This window comes from Salmo trutta, chromosome 29 (genome assembly GCF_901001165.1).
Source record: "Salmo trutta chromosome 29, fSalTru1.1, whole genome shotgun sequence".
In the NCBI taxonomy this organism is placed as follows: Eukaryota; Metazoa; Chordata; class Actinopteri; order Salmoniformes; family Salmonidae; genus Salmo; species Salmo trutta.
This window is the reverse complement of record NC_042985.1, coordinates 35,225,024-35,236,284: the sequence shown is the minus strand read 5'-3', so window position 1 is coordinate 35,236,284 and position 11,261 is coordinate 35,225,024. Positions and strand designations below refer to the sequence as shown.

Sequence of the window (11,261 nt, the reverse complement as noted above, 5' to 3'; positions counted from 1 at the left end):
TGATGAATGAATAATGAAACTGAGAGTTTTAACCTTTTACTTTAATCTATTTCCCCACTTGCTAGAGACTCACACACCCACACAAATGGCAATGTGGCTGTGCGAAGGAGATAGCTATAATCTAGAGTTCAGGCCTCTTAAAAATATTGCCTTTACTGCTTGATGAAATATGGCAGATGTTGTAAAATGAGAGAGTTTGACACTGGTGTAGATGCACTGTGAGATCTGCCCGTGCATCTGTGAGAGAATATACTGGACATCTCAGTTACTGTTGAGAACAGGGAGCTCGTTAGGGGTCAAGAGGGGTAACACAGTACAATGATTGGTTGAGGTGATCATTTTGAACAGCATTTTATCAATACTTCAAAGCTGCGACGATGCTGTTCGTAATGTGTTATCATCACAAGGCTACAGTAAGTGCACAGGCATGGAGAAAACATCAATTGAGCTTCTTTATCCCGAATTCTAATCTTCAATTCCAATAAAACCGGGGAAATCTGGTGAGTTTAAATATGTCATTTCTTATTCCATTTTGTGAGAGATCTGTCCCCACAGAGTGAGGAGGCAGCTAGGAAATGGTGACAGGACAATCAGTTGGGATTTCTAAAGAAAGGAACAAGAAAACAAAAATAAAAAAAGTCCTCACTGCTGTCAGAGTGGAAAAAAAAGAGTGTGCTGGATTCCAGAAAGTAACAGACAGCAAATAGAGGAAAAATAGACATTATTGCCTCACTGGCAACAAAAGACTCCATCCCTTTTCCTTTCATAAGAAAATGTTACTTTGCCTCTAATGTGCTTGTCGTACATCAAAGTCTCGCCGCGTTTTTCTCGTCATGTTCTTGGCTTCCCTTCCAAGCATCACGAAGCTCTGTCTCAGCACAGACATATCCAACAGAAAGACATTCCATCTGGGATTTCTCACAGAGCAGGTTTCATTTCTCCACATGTCTTTTTGCTTTCTCTCAGATACACTGTGTCACATGGCCCTCATGCCATGTACTGTATATCCCAACGACCACACCCCCCCAAAATAGGAATTATTAAAACACCCTTGAAATGAAAAGCTCTATTTTCTGCTGAAGTACAGAGTACTTGGCACTTTACTAGCACTGGTAGTAGGGGTATCAACGATTTTTAAAATATTTTTGGTAGAATCTGTAACCTTATCAACTGTCATAACAATTTGATAAATGTGTGGTGTTGATACATTATGGTTGACAGGAAACTATGTACACTACCACTTTCAGGGCTCAACCTGCCTTTAGACTGACTGTCGCTGTGTTCCTTACCTCTGGGTAAGAGACACAAATCAATTCTGCTTGCTCTGTGTCACATAGTATTTCTGTCAACAAGCGGCTATTTGTGTTCAAATAAAAACAAACCTTCTGGTCTACAGTTTTCTCTGTTAAATAAAAACGGTCGATGCTGAGTCTCCTGTATCCAGTGCACAGTGAGTCCTGGGCCCATATCCACAAAGCGTCTCAGAGTACGAGTGCTGATCTAGGATCTGTCCGTACAACCCTATTCATTGTGATCTCAAAGTCAAAAGTGATGGTAGATTTGCACTCCAACTCTGAGATGATTTGTGGATACGGGGTTTGTGAGACTTTCTTAGGTCTGTCTCTTTGGTTTATAGCACCAAGCCCAGCGCATGACGGAGAGGCACTTAGGGTGGCTACAGTCACCTGATTAAGATTTGAAGACTTCCACTACACTCTTAGAAAAATAAGTGCTACATAAAACCATAATGGGTTCTTCAATTGTCCCCCTTGGTGAACCCTCTGAAAATAACTATTTTTGGTTCCAAGTAGTAACCCTTTCACTGATACAATGTTCTATGTGTAACCCTTTCACCACAAAAAGTTTCAACGTATAACCTTTTTTACCACCAAAGGGTTCTACCTGGAACCAAAAGGGTTTTCCTATAGGGAAAAATAGTGTACTTGAAACAATACTTGAAAATGCTTGCAATACTACAGTGGGGGGAAAAAGTATTTGATCCCCTGCTGATTTTGTACGTTTGCCCACTTACAAAGAAATGATCAGTCTATAATTTTAATAGTAGGTTTATTTGAACAGTGAGAGACAGAATAACAACAAAAAAATCCAGAAAAACGCATGTCAAAAATGTTATAAATTGATTTGCATTTTAATGAGGGAAATAAGTATTTGACCCCTCTGCAAAACATGACTTAGTACTTGGTGGCAAAACCCTTGTTGGCAATCACAGAGGTCAGACGTTTCTTGTAGTTGGCAACCAGGTTTGCACACATCTCAGGAGGGATTTTGTCCCACTCCTCTTTGCAGATCTTCTCCAAGTCATTAAGGTTTAGAGGCTGACGTTTGGCAACTCGAACCTTCAGCTCCCTCCACAGATTTTCTATGGGATTAAGATCTGGAGACTGGCTAGGCCACTCCAGGACCATAATGTGCTTCTTCTTGAGCCACTCCTTTGTTGCCTTGGCCGTGTGTTTTGGGTCAATGTCATGCTGGAATACCCATCAACGACCCATTTTCAATGCCCTGGCTGAGGGAAGGAGGTTCTCACCCAAGATTTGATGGTACATGGCCCTTTCCATCGTCCCTTTGATGCGGTGAAGTTGTCCTGTCCCCTTAGCAGAAAAACTCCCCCAAAGCATAATGTTTCCACCTCCATGTTTGACGGTGGAGATGATGTTCTTGGGGTCATAGGCAGCATTCCTCCTCCTCCAAACACGGTGAGTTGAGTTGATGTCAAAGAGCTCCATTTTGGTCTAATCTCACCACAACACTTTCACGAGTTGTCCTCTGAGTCATTCAGATGTTCATTGGCAGACTTCAGACGGGCCTGTATATGTATTCTTGAGCAGGGGGACCTTGCGGGCGCTGCAGGATTTCAGTCCTTCACGGCGTAGTGTGTTACCAATTGTTTTCTTGGTGACTATGGTCCCAGATGCCTTGAGATCATTGACAAGATCCTCCCGTGTAGTTCTGGGCTGATTCCTCACCGTTCTCATGATCATTGCAACTCCACGAGGTGAGATCTTGCATGGAGCCCCAGGCCGAGGGATATTGAAAGTTCTTTTGTGTTTCTTCCATTTGCGAATAATCGCACCAAATGTTGTCACCTTCTCACCAAGCTGCTTGGCGATGGTCTTGTAGCCCATTCCAGCCTTGTGTAGGTCTACAATCTTGTCCCTGACATCCTTGGAGAGCTCTTTGGTCTTGGCCATGGTGGAGAGTTTGGAATCTGATTGATTGATTGCTTCTGTGGACAGGTGTCTTTTTTACAGGTAACAAGCTGCGGTTAGGAGCACTCCCTTTAAGAGTGTGCTCCTAATCTCAGCTCTTTACCTGTATAAAAGACACCTGGGAGCCAGAAATCTTTCTGATTGAGAGGGGGTCAAATACGTATTTCCCTCATTAAAATGCAAATCAATTTATAACATTTTTGACATGCGTTTTTCTGGATATTTTTGTTGCTATTCTGTCTCTCACTGTTCAAATAAACCTACCATTTAAAATTGTAGACTGATCCTTTCTTTGTAAGTGGGCAAACGTACAAAATCAGCAGGGGATCAAATACTTTTTCCCCCACTGTAAGTCCTTTCTCATGGTGACCTAGTTTGGCCACACCTAGAGCTGTGTTAGGAGGATTAAGGGGCACAAAGCATTTCTCCCTCCTGCCCCTCTGGCTCTCCTCTCCCCTGGGACACTGGCGGGCAGACTGGCTACACCTCCGTGAGTCATGTGACGACACAGAGCATGTGAGAGGAGAGCGCTCAGCTGCTTTTTGTTCTCCCGGAGAGAGGAGACGAAGACAGAGTGTCTGGTCTCAGTGACAGTAATTACAGGTCCTGTCACCTGACTCCATTCTACCCCTCCATTAGAAACGACACAGGCTGTCATAGCGTACACCCAACACCCCCCCTCCTCACCCCTCCCCATCCCCCCAACCCTCCTCTCTTCCTATTGATTGAGAGTTCAGAAGCGATGTGTGGTAATGGAGTTGATGTGAGTTCAGTTTCCACTGAACAAAAGGTGCCGGTACAGTGTAATGCGGTCGGTCACAACTTGTTGAAGGGCCTGTCAAGGTTCAGGTTAGATGACTTATTGTGTCTCCCTGTCTAAGTGGCTTACAAACAGGTTGCTGTGTCCAGACTGTCTGTGTGTACTGTGGCCTGGTGTTCTTTTTCCTCCACACCAGGAGAGCAGGTAAAGTTCAGACTGCATGCTCGGTTGGAGTTCAGTGATAGACACAGCACAGTCCAAGCTCCACCATTTTTTGCGTAGTGGTGTGTGTTTCTTGATGTATGGAGCTGACTGTTCTTGTCTCTTGTCTACTCTACAGACCCTCATCTTCTTATTCTTCCTCCACTCCTTTCAATGCGCACACTCAAATAATAGCGTGACCAAGTGTTGGGTAGAGCACTTCTACAGAGTACAGATCAACTATATAATCCAACCAGGGGGAAATTCGTTTGGTCATGTGCTTAAAAATACAGTACATAAAAGATAAAAACAGAATAATACACAATAAAAATTAATTTGAAAGTGCAATAGCTTACATATTACTGGCTAGCCAGCCAGCCAGCTAGCGTTAGCTAGCTAGCTAACAGTTTACTTGAACTTGAAATGAAAACAACTTTCTGACAATTAGAAACATGTCATATCTGAAAATTTAGCTAGCTAGACTCTCTTACCGTATACATGGATGGACGCTTCTCCCTCTCTGTCACGGATGCCATGGTTACCCTTAGTTTGAAGATGTAATCCGGAGGCTTCAGTGTGTTCTCTTTTTGACTCCGTCTGCATATTTGCAATCAAAGGCCAGAATTTTCTCCATCTCCTTAGCTATCATACTCTAATTCCACTGATTTCAAAACTTGGTCCTCCAGAAAGTGGAGAGCAACACTTATGCAGTTCTACTACGTGACATCTTTCAAAAAAGCACGTTAGAAAGGATTACCTACACATACTGAAGCGTGCTACATGGCAGACCAATCCGAACTCATCTCTCGGCATGTCCAGCCCACTCATTTCCTCGGACAATCATGGCTAGCAGGAAGGTTGCTCACTTTTTCCATGGCTAAACCAACTAGGCTCGTAATTTAACAATTTATTCATATTTACAGATGGCATACAAGTTTGTTATTAAGGCACATGAAAGTTCACATGTTCCAGAAGGCATTTCTGCCCAAAAACGCATTTTGATTAAAATGTGAATTAATGACGCGCAACATAAGCCTAGTTTCCTGAAATGAGTCACATTTTTGGAGGATGAGTTTTGTGATTCTTGGTCTATACCAATTATCCTTCCTGTAGTCTTGATTAAGCACTGAATCACTTGCACTTTCTTAAAAGGCCAATCAGTTCAGTAGTGCAGTTAAGTGGAGTGGTCTCCATGTTTGTCAAGGAAATATCCTTTATGTTGGGCTCTTATCTACAGGAGAGGGGTTTCTTACCTTTCCTGGAAGGTAACAGACAAAAGCAGACTCTCATGGTGCGTATTAATCCAAGACCTGAATTGGTCCATGGGTTGTCACAATTGAAATGTACTGTGTCATTCTTCCAGATCTTGTCTTGTTGACTTGAGGCTATGTTCAAGGTAAAGTACTGAATGTGCAGGAACACATTGTTTGGGTAATGTTACTGATGCTATGCTCCTGACTTTGTGGAATGGCAGATGATGTGTGCCAAGAAGTGACAGATGCGTTTGTTATCACTCAATTGGGAAATATTATTTGCCATGAGATGATATGACATTTTAGAGATAGAGCTGTGGAAGAGGTAGAGAGAACCTGGTTTGTATTTGAGAGAGCCAAATTCTGCATGAAACAAAGGAAGAGAATGTATCTCATAGGAGTGTTTAACAGGAGACGTCTTTGAGCTGGAAGGCACAAGTATATTCTCCATCCGAGCTTGAAGAAATGATGCTGTTTTGCCATCTGTTATGTGAAATACACAGTTCGGATTTGAAAAACTTCACTTTTATTGCCCCCGATGCATGTAAAATAGCATTTGTTTCTGTGCTTACTCTTAATTTGCACATTTAATGGCCTGCCAAATGGGAGCTCCATGCTAATGAAGCCATGCCATTCTGTCTGTCTCTCCACCGCAGGAGTGTATTTCACAGCAGGGGTGATTTCCCTTTGTTTTATGTCATTATAAATTAATGCATTTTGCATTATGATACTAATTTCCCTGTTCACTGCCTCCTCTTTTACTTGCTTGTTTTGATAGTTAACTGTGTGTGAATGTGCGTGTGCACACCTGTGCGTGCATGCGTACATGCATGCTCTTTGTTTACAGGTATGACATGCAGATAACATAATAAGTTCTGGAGTATCAGGAGTATTTTCTGTTTCTGCAACTGATCTGCAGACTACACTCCTATGAGTAAGCCTGTCTCTTAGGGCAGTGGTTCTCAAACTATGGGTCTGGAAACACTTCTGAACTCTGGGTCACTGCAGGGGTCCAGGTGTGTCGCTGGATTACATTTTTTTGTGCATTGCAAAACATTTAATATAACATATATATATATATAACTTTTGACTTTTGTATATATATACATACATACAGTATAAGTCAAAAGTTTGGACACACCTACTCATTCAATGGTTTTTCTTTATTTGTACTATTTTCTACGTTGTAGAATAATAGTGAAGACATCAAAACTATGAAATAACACATGTAGTAACCAAAAAAGTGTTAAACAAATAAAATGTATTTTAGATTTTAGATTCTTCAAAGTAGCCACCCTTTGCTTTGATGACAGCTTTGCACACTCTTGGCATTCTCTCAACCAGCTTCAGAAGGTAGTCACCTGGAATGCATTTCAATTAACAGGTGTGCATTGTTAAAAGTTCATTTGTGGAATTTGTTTCCTTCTTAATGCGTTTGAGCCAATCAGTTGTGTTGTGACAAGGTAGTGGTGGTATACAGAATATAGCCCTATTTGGTAAAAGACCAAGTCCATATTATGGCAGGAACAGCTCAAATAGAGAGAAAGAGAAATGACAGTTCATCCTTACTTTAAGACATGAAGTTCAGTCAATCCGAAACATTTCCTGAATAGTTAAAGTTTCAAGTGCAGTCGCAAAAACCATCAAGCGCGATGATGAAACTGGCTATCATGAGGACCATCACAGGAAAGGAAGACCCAGAGTTACCTCTACTGCAGAGGATAAGTTCATTAGCGTTACCTGCCTCAGAAATTGCAGCCCAAATAAATGCTTCACAGAGTTCAAGTAACAGACACATCTCAACATCAACTATTCAGACGAGACTGAGTGAATCAGGCCTTCATGGTTGAATTGCTGCAAAGAACCCACTACTAAAGCACACCAATAAGAAGAAGAGACTTGCATGGGCCAAGAAACACAAGCAATGGACATTAGACCGGTGGAAATCTGTCCTTTGGTCTGAGGAGTCCAAATTTTAGATTTTTGGTTCCAAACACCTTGTCTTTGTAAGAAGCAGAGTAGGTGAACGGATGATCTCCACATGTGTGGGTCCCACCGTGAAGCATGGAGGAGGAGGTGTGATGGTGTGGGGGTGCTTTGCTGGTGACACTGTCAGTGATTTATTTAGAATTCAAGGCACACTTAACCAGCATGGCTACCACAACATTTTACAGTGATATGCCATCCCATCTGGTTTGTGCTTAGTGGGACTAGCATTTGTTTTTCAACAGGACAATAACCAAAAACACACCTCCAGGCTGTGTTAGGGCTATTTGACCAAGGAGAGTGATGGTGTGCTGCATCAGATGACCTGGCCTCCACAATCACCCAACCTCATTTGAGATGGTTTGGGATGAGTTGGACTGCAGAGTGAAAGAAAAGCAGCCAACAAGTGCTCAGCATATGTGGGAACTCCTTCAAGACTGTTGTAAATGCATTCCTCATGAAGCTGGTTGAGAGAATGCAAAGAGTGTGTCATGACGTTGCCCTCTTTGGGTACAGCGAGCACCATCCCCCTCTCTCTGCACCATCCCCCCCCTCTCTCTCCTACACCCAGGCTGCTGTTGGTCAGGTCATAAATTCCTGAAGGAGATTCTTCCTCATGGCCAGACAGTGTAGAGAGAGTGTGAGTTTTCATAGAGAGAACAAAGGAACTTCTTCCACCTCACAGAACTTGAGAACTGAACAATATTCATGTTCTGGAGAATGCATGTACGGTCGGTGAAGTAGCCAGCTACAAACTGGTCCGTTTGGTACAATTTTGTGAAACTCATGACAGACAATACAGCCGCATTACCATAACCCTGTTTATACAAGAGTCTCAGTTGTGAGGCTTGCATCTAATTGTTGTATAAAATGAATGAGTAAAGATGAAACTATTTGTGAAATTATGTAATGTGATTTTAAACTGTTTAATGAAGGAAACTCCAATTCCCTTTGGAGTTTAACTAAGTCATAGGCCCGCCCCATGAGCACAGACATTGATCTGGTGTCATGGGACAGCCCCTTTCTGCTCTTCCAAATATAACCCCCACCTTGGGAATTTATCTTCAGACCATGCTTCTCTCAATTACAAGAGGGCTAAGGTTTGAGTAGAGACCAAGCTTACCTCAATTACGAGAGGGCTAAGGTTTGAGCCCATTGCTGAATTCTTAACCATACCACGTGGTTAAACTCTGAGACTATCGAACCGACAGAATAAGAACAAATCTTTGATACTAATTACTAGTCTGCAGCTAGGAATTCGGTACCATTGAACGCAAAGACCAACAACCGCCGAAACAGCTATTCTATAACAACATTGCTGAATGTTACTCTACAAAAAAAAATGAAATGTATGCATTCACTACTGTAAGTCGCTCTGGATAAGAGCATCTGCTAAATGACTAAAATGTCAAATGTACTCTGAACTATCCATTCTAACCACGGCAGAGAGAGAGAGAGGGCGGACAAACTCTCCAACAGAAACAAACTTTCCAACAGAGATCACGACGACACACTGAGTGTAAATATATATATTGATTGCAATTATTCCCGAATGAGTGAGCGTTCATGTGCAAAGGATTAGCATTTCAATTGTTATAATTATCAACATTGTAGTCTTTTATCTTTCGCGCCCTCCTCAGTCCCTTTGTCTAACAAGCCGCCATGCCGGTTTAGCCCACTAGGGCACATTCCCCTATCATTTCCTTGTAACTATATCTACTGTTTGATTGTGCATTTCTATGACTATTTCATTAGTAAATAAATGATTTAAGACAATTGATGTATGGATGACTGACTCATAGCGAAGACTGGGTTCGTGCAGATTTACAACAACAATTTACAACGTTTGGAATGAGACTAACGTGAGGTAAATAATAAATAATTAATTAGAAGACTAATTGATCAGATATTAAAATATCTGAAAGTTATATTAGAAAAATTATAACTTTGTAATCTGAATATTTTCCTTGGTGCCCCGACTTCCTAGTTACAGTTTTTTCCAATCGCTAACACACTAAAATGACTTGCACAGCACAATTATTTAAACTGACACACAGAGAGCAAAACCTCTTCTCAAGTCTCCAAAAGTCTAAACACATTTTCTGCTTTACACACATTTTGCAATTCAAAATGGCACTTTTTAAATGCACTGCACATGGTTCTCTGCATAAGACACAACAATCTTACATAAAGTCACGTTTGCCATTTCAAAACACTGCCATTCAAACTGCCACCTGGCCAAACACCTCAATGGTTAATTGTTACCACTTCAATCAGGAAGTAAGCACTATGAAAAGACCACAGGTGAGCACCTTTTGTTTTACAACAACAATGGAAGCCATTGCAGAGAGAGGAAGAGGGGAGGAAGAGGGAGGGTGAGAATGAGAGGGGGAGGAAGAGTGAGAGGTAGGGGTAGAGCTGGTAGAGGAGTTCATGGCCAAAGAAGACAATAACTTTCAAATTAAATCAGAGCAACCTTAGTTGATCATGTCATCAACCATGGGCTGACAATGCGAGAGGCTGGACAGAGAGTGCAGCTCAACTTGAGCCGTTTTACTGTCGCCTGTGTCATCCGGACATTTAGACTGGAGTACAGGTATGTAACCAACATTTATTTCACACTATGTAGTACACCCCATGTCATAGTGTATCAGTTGGGTGACACCTGTTTACTTCATGAATGGCTGATGTCATACACTAGCTGCACAAATTTCCTGTAGAATTTACTCTACTGTGGGGGAAATATCTTTAGGCTGCATTGTCCAAGCCCTATATTCTTGTTTTTTTGTTTTTCTAAAGGCCTGAGAGACGCAACCATGGTGGAGGAAGGGGCCAAATGTTCACCGGGGTACAGGAAGCTGCCATTGTAAACTTGGTTTTGGAAAATAATGAAATCAGATTACGAGAAATTCAAAGCCACATCATCCAAGACAACACCATATTCAACAATATTCAACGAGTCAGTCTGTCCACATTGGCTCGCATTCTCAAGCGAAACCAAATCAGAATGAAACAACTTTATAATGTGCCGTTTGAGAGAAACTCTCAAAGAAACAAAAAGGTCAGACGAGCATATGTGGATGTAAGTACAATATTGACTGCAGTACACTACACGCAACATTGTTTCCCAGTGTACTGGATAACACCATATTGACTGCTTTTGTTCTTTGTTTTCAGGGAGTACTGGAAATGGATGCTCATGCAATCCCACATGAGTTCATCTTTATAGATGAGGCTGGGTTCAACCTAGCAAAGACCAGAAGAAGGGGGAGAAACGTCATTGGCCACAGACCCATTATAGATGTTCCTGGCCAACGTGGTGGGAACATCACAATGTGCGGTGCCATCTCCAATACGCATGGTGTCCTCCACCGTCATGCCAACCTTGGACCATACAACACAGCCCATATTCTCACATTTCTGGAGAGACTCCATAACATTCTCATACCACCAGAGCGTATGAATGAACCATCAAAGAACCCGGTACTTTGTAGTATGGGACAACGTGAGCTTTCATCGTGCAGCCCCAGTCCAAAACTGGTTTGCTGACCACCCACCATTTCTCGTGCAGTACCTCCCACCATACTCACCATTTCTGAACCCCATAGAAGAGTTATTTTCGGCATGGCGGTGGAAGGTATACGACCGGCAGCCCTTTGTGCGCATGCCTCTTGTGCAGGCTATGGAAGAGGCATGTGATGAGATTGATGTGGGTGCGATTCAGGGATGGATAAGGCACTCAAGGCGCTTCTTCCCTCGATGTCTGGCAAGGGAAGATATTGCCTGTGATGTGGACGAGGCGTTGTGGCCAGACCCAGCTGTGCGGCAAGA

The 11,261-nt window shown here is 42.3% G+C and overlaps 1 long non-coding RNA gene across 1 annotated transcript; it reads left to right on the top strand.

Annotated features, from left to right (window-relative positions):
• Positions 1-10,198: 10,198 nt before the first annotated feature.
• On the top strand, positions 10,199-10,689 carry LOC115167485 (uncharacterized). The gene is made up of 2 exons (XR_003870492.1): positions 10,199-10,512; positions 10,608-10,689. It is a non-coding gene; the product is annotated as an uncharacterized LOC115167485 (long non-coding RNA).
• Positions 10,690-11,261: the final 572 nt, after the last annotated feature.